Source organism: Erythrolamprus reginae, chromosome 13 (assembly GCF_031021105.1).
Source record: "Erythrolamprus reginae isolate rEryReg1 chromosome 13, rEryReg1.hap1, whole genome shotgun sequence".
Lineage (NCBI taxonomy): Eukaryota > Metazoa > Chordata > Lepidosauria > Squamata > Dipsadidae > Erythrolamprus > Erythrolamprus reginae.
In genome coordinates, this window is record NC_091962.1 from 7,062,794 (window position 1) to 7,068,793 (window position 6,000).

Consider the following 6,000-nt stretch of genomic DNA (forward strand, 5'->3'; position numbering starts at 1 on the left):
CCCTAAATTTCTAATTTCTTTTAAGTTGGAAGCAAAGACCATGCGGGAGGCCAGATTCGTTTAATAAATGCACAATTCATTTAACAACTGCTTCGATTCGCTTAACAACTGTGCCAGCAACAGATCGATAAAACCATGGCTGTCTTTAAATTTTTCAAAATATCTCTTTGCTGACGCTGCTGGGACAGGACAAGATTCACCCGAGGGCGCCCTGCACATGTGCAGAGTGCAAACCACGGCCTGTTGGAGCCAGGAACGCTTGTCTGCCTGGGTTTGGGAAGTGGGGAGAAGCCTGGGAAAACGGTTTTGTGAACTGTTAGCAGCAGGCCGTACGCAACGATACTGCTGCAAGCCACGGCTTGTTCCGTCGTCACCTGCACCCGGGCCCAGGAGGCATGTGCCGGTTTTTAATCGACAGCTCCAGCCCGTCTGCCTGGCATCAACCTCGCGGCAAACGGGACTTCTGTTCCGCACAAAACGGCGTTTCCTAAAAACCGAGGACCGCAAACTGAGGTGTGGTTTCGCACAAGATGTCCCCGTTTTAGAGATAGTCCTCCACTTACAGTTGTCCGTTTAGTGAACGTTCCTTTTAGTGACCGGCACTGAGGGGGCAGGAAAAAGCGATTTACAATGGCTCCTGCCACTTACAACCGACGATCCTGTGATCAGAATTCACGTCTTTGCAGCCCGTTTCTATTTAGTGACGGTTGCAGGAACGCCTGGTTGCCAATGGCGGCTTTCACTCGTTGGGGCGAGTCTAGATTCATTTAATAACCGTGTGATTCCCTTAACAACGGCAGGGCTTGGCTGAACTCTGGCTAGGATGTTGTCGAATCAGGCCCGCCTCCCTTAACTGGCAGGAATTGCGATCTCAACACCGCTTCCCCCCTCACTGCAGCGAAAAAGACGGCCAAACAAGGAAACCGGAAATTCGGAAAAACGGACTTCCTGTTTGACCGTTGTGCTGTTTTTTGCCCTCAGGAGCCTTTCGGGAAGCTGCCCTGGAGCCTCTGCGGTGCAAAAAACAGCACAACGGGCAAACCGGAAGTCCGTTTTTCCAAACTTCCGGTTTGTCCCTTGCATAGGGAGTTTTTTTGCATCCTTCCCTGGGGCATCCGGAGGGTAAAATGGCCCTTTGCAAGGCCGAAAATCAGCTGTAGCTGCCATAGGGAGACATCTCGTGCGCTCTCTGATTATGACTCTGGGTGCCACCTATAGCATGCGTACCATAGGTTTCGCCATCCCAGATCTATACTAATGTCCAATTCACTCAAGTCAGGTGATTTGGCCATCTTTCCGCCAAGATACTTTGGCTTCATTATTATCTGTGAAATAAGCCCCCCCACCCCGATCTCAAAATCAGAAGCTACGGGCCGCGTTTGACAAACCCCAGAATATTTCCGGGACCGCCTTCTGCGGCATGAATCCCAGTGACTGGTTACGTCCCACAGAGTCGGCCTTCTCCAGGCCTCGTCGACTAGACCAGTGTTTTTCAACCAGTGTGCCGCGAAGCTCAGCAAGAGAGAGAAAGAGAGAGAGAGAGAAAGAAAGAGAGAGAAAGAAAGAAAGAGAGAAAGAAAGAAAGAGAGAGAAAGAAAGCAAGAGAGAAAGAGAGAAAGAAAGCAAGAGAGAAAGAGAGAGAGAGAGAGAAAGAGAGAGAGAGAGAAAGAGAGAGAGAGAGAGAAAGCAAGAGTGAAAGAGAGAGAAAGAAAGAAAGTAAGAGAAAGAGAGGCAGGAAAGGAGGGAGAGGTAGAAAGAGAGCAAAAAAGAGAGGAAGGAAGGAAGAGAGAAAGAAAGAGGGATGGACAGAGAGGGGAAGGAAGGAAGACAGAGAAAGAGGGAGAGAAATAGAGCGAAAGGGAGGAAGAGAGAGATAATTATTTTTGTCCAAACTTTTTTTAGCCCCCCCACTCCCCCCCGCTCAATGTGCCCCATGATTTTGTATACGTAAAAAATGTGCCGCAGCTCAAAAAAGGTTGAAAATCACTGGACTGGACAATGTCGCTCGGGGGGGGGGGGGCTAGAGGAAGAGCCTTCTCTGTGGCGGCCCCAGCCCTCTGGAATCAGCTCCCCATGGAGATTCGCACTGCCCCACCCTCCTTGCCTTCCACAAGAGTCTCAAGACTCACTTATGTTGTCAAGCTTCGGGCCATTAGATTCATGTCCCCTGGCCGATGAATGGACTGAGAGAAGCTGATTGAATGGGAATGACTGGATTTTTTAATGGTTTTTAGTTTTAGATTTTATATTTAATTACTGTAATTGGACTCGAAATGTTATGTATTATTTTTATTATATGTTGTGAGCCTCCTCGGAGTCCTCGGAGAGGGGCGGCATAAAAGTCCAATTAATAAATAATAATGAATAAATAAACCGCTGGATTTACCCGCTGCGTGCATGAGCCAACGTTGTTGTTTTTTTGTCTGTGACAACACAACCACACAAAGTTGCAATCTGGCTTTTTGTTTAATAGGCCGACCAACTCCTAAATGACTCAGGCCGCCTGAAAAACAACACCGCACAAAAGAATACAATCCACCGGAAGACTAAAACATCTAAACAAACCCCAAAAGAGATTACAGCTAAGCAAACAAAAACTAGCTGGCATTTAACCACGCGTTTTTCAGCTGAGCGAGTTGCATCAACCGAGCCCCGGTTAGTTTGTGGAGCCAATTATGGTTAAGGAGGCCTCACGGCGGAAAGTTCTTTGTGTCCTTTGATGCGCTGGGCTTACACAGCAAAGAAAGGGAATCAGCAGTAGCAGTTACCCGAAAGAGTTTAAACCCTGGCCACTTTTAAGATGGGTGGACTTCCCCAGCCAACAGGTTTTTAAGGTTAGATGGACTCCAACTCCCAGAATTCCGCAGCCAACAGGTTTTTAAGGTTAGATGGACTCCAACTCCCAGAATTTCGCAGCCAACAGGTTTTTAAGGTTAGATGGACTCCAACTCCCAGAATTCCGCAGCCAACAGGTTTTTAAGGTTAGATGGACTCCAACTCCCAGAATTCCGCAGCCAACAGGTTTTTAAGGTTAGATGGACTCCAACTCCCAGAATTCCGCAGCCAACAGGTTTTTAAGGTTAGATGGACTCCAACTCCCAGAATTCCGCAGCCAACAGGTTTTTAAGGTTAGATGGACTCCAACTCCCAGAATTCCGCAGCCAACAGGTTTTTAAGGTTAGATGGACTCCAACTCCCAGAATTCCGCAGCCAACAGGTTTTTAAGGTTAGATGGACTCCAACTCCCAGAATTCCGCAGCCAACAGGTTTTTAAGGTTAGATGGACTCCAACTCCCAGAATTCCGCAGCCAACAGGTTTTTAAGGTTAGATGGACTCCAACTCCCAGAATTCCTCATCCATCATGCTTTAACAACTGGACTATAACTCTTGTAGTTCCTACCACACCCCTGGTAATGCTTTAAAAAGGGCTGAACTTCAACTCCCAGAGTTCCCCATTCAGCATGTTATGAGATAGGTGGACTTCAACTCCCAGAATTCCCCAGCCAGCAGGCTTTTAATATGTTTGGTTTTCAACTCTCACTTAATTTGATTAAATTTGTTGCTTAAAATTAACAGAAAGTAAGCTGGCTGGGGAATTCTGGGAGTTGAAGTTCCTCATTTTAAAGCATGTTGGCTGGGGGATTCTGGGAGTTGAAGTCCACCCATCTCAAATCAAGCTTCCTGAGGAATTCTGGGAGTTGAAGTCCAAACATCTTAAAAAGGATGCCAGCTAGGGAATTTTGGGAGTTGAAATTCAACTATCTTAAAGTTACCAAGATTGACCAAAAAAACCCCCAACAACACCGTTAGCCCAAATGGTTTGTTAAGAATCCTGGTTGGTGTTTTGTTGTGATTTGATTTTTTTTAATAAATCCAGGCTGTGTTTTAAAGTCCTTTGGGCGACCCAACCAAGGCAGCTGTTGCCGAAGTCTGCCAGGGGCTGATTTGAGCTGGCGGCTGCACCCCGTTTGACCCACCTCCGTTTCGGATTCTCCATCGCCTGCTGGCGCGGACCCGCCTTGCAACTCATCCCGAGACCAGTTTTCCAAGCCTGTCCCCACCCATCCTGCCTCCAAGATTTCGGCTCCAGGCAAAGGCAAGGACTTCCAGCTTGACTAAACACTTCTGTCCATCAAAACAAATTTGCCTCGGAAACAGCCAGGAGGGCAAAATGGCGGGAGAGGGGGGGGAGGAATTCCCACTTTTCTGGGTTCTGTCTCCAGGATGGGGTGGACAGCCTGGTGTATTTTTATTTTTATTTTATTTTATTTTATTTTATTTTATTTTATTATTTATTTTATTTTATTTTATTTATTTTATTTTATTTATTTTATATTATATTTTATTTTATTATTTTATTTTATTATTTTATTATTTTATTTTATTTTATTTTATTATTTTATATTATTTATTTTATTTTATTTTATTATTTTATTTCATTATTTTATTTATTTTATTTTATCTTATTTTATTTATTTTATTTTATTATTTTATTTTATTATTTTATTTTATTTTATTTATTTTATTTTATTTTACTTATTTTATTTCATTTTATTTTATCTTATCTTATCTTATTTATTTTATTTTATTTTATTTATTTTATTTTATTTTATTTTATTATTTCATTTATTTTATTTTATTTTATTTATTTTATTTTACTTATTTTATTTTATTTATTTATTTATATTTTTATTTTATTTTATCATTTTATTTTTTATTTATTTTCTTTTATTATTGTTTTCTTTTATATTTTCTTTTTTTATTTTCTTTTATTATTGTTTTCTTTTATATTTTCTTTCATTTCATTTCATTTTTTCATTTTATTGTATTGTATTGTATTGTTTTACTTTACTTTTTACTTTACTTTCGTGCCTAAGGTGGGACTAGAACTCACCGTCTCCTGGTTTTTAGCCTGGTGCCTTCACCACTGGACCAAACAACTGGAAGAAATGCTGTCACGTGATTGGGAGTGAGCTTCAAAAAATGGTCCTAAGTACCTTTTGGGGATCTGTCATAACTTTGAACTGATTGTAAGTCAAGGACTCCCTGAAATCTATCATAGGAAGACACCACTCAGCTTCCCTTCCAAGATTTGGTGTCTGACAATGTCGGGAATTCCCCTCTGGAGCCAACCCTAAGCACTAACCCTGATTCGTGGTTTGGCTGAACCCGTCTTCCTTTTTCCTTGGGGGAGTTTTAATGGAACCAGGTTAGATTTCTACGTCCTCCTGTTGCCGTTGCTTCCTTAGGGGTTATGCAAAAAACAGCCTTTGGCTTTGCATTAACGCACTTACTCGGGGTTTGCTAACAGTGGTTCACTTTGCCAACGCAACAGCCTACGTTTGCACAATCGCACACAATTTGGGTTGACAAGAAAGACCAGACGAACGAAGCTAAAACGGTTCTAGTTGGCTGTCGGGGATACTTTACTTGTTTGGGCCCGACGGGTGGCGGGAGAGGGCGCCTCTGAGGATGTGCAGAGCGCTCTCTCTCTCTCTTTCTGCCACTAAAGCATGGCACACGTGCGAACCCCGAGGATTAGCCAATGGTCCTCTCAGGTGGCTGGGTGTAGGAGTCAAAAGGATAACATCAAGTACTGATATACCTTAATTAAGGCCAAACCTATTATTGTGTTTGTGAAAGCCGATTTGGGAGAGCAGGGATTGGTGCAACACAACGCCTCACCGGGCCCACAAACACCTGACACACGTCGAGGGACTTCGCTCGTCATCAATAAACCAAGATCAGACGGCGTCTTTGATCCAGATTCCCCACAATTGCGGTCCCAAGTTTCTAGTCCATAAGGCGACAAAAATACGGGTGGGCCCTCGGTTGACCACTGTAACGGAGTGCCGCATTTCCGTGGCTAAGGGAGTGGGATTGTTAAGTGCGTTTTCCCCCGTTTTACGACCTTTCTTGCCATGGTTGTTAAGTGAATCACCACTGTTGTGAAGTTAGACGCACGGTCCATCAGTCAATCTGGCCTCCGCCTCAACTTC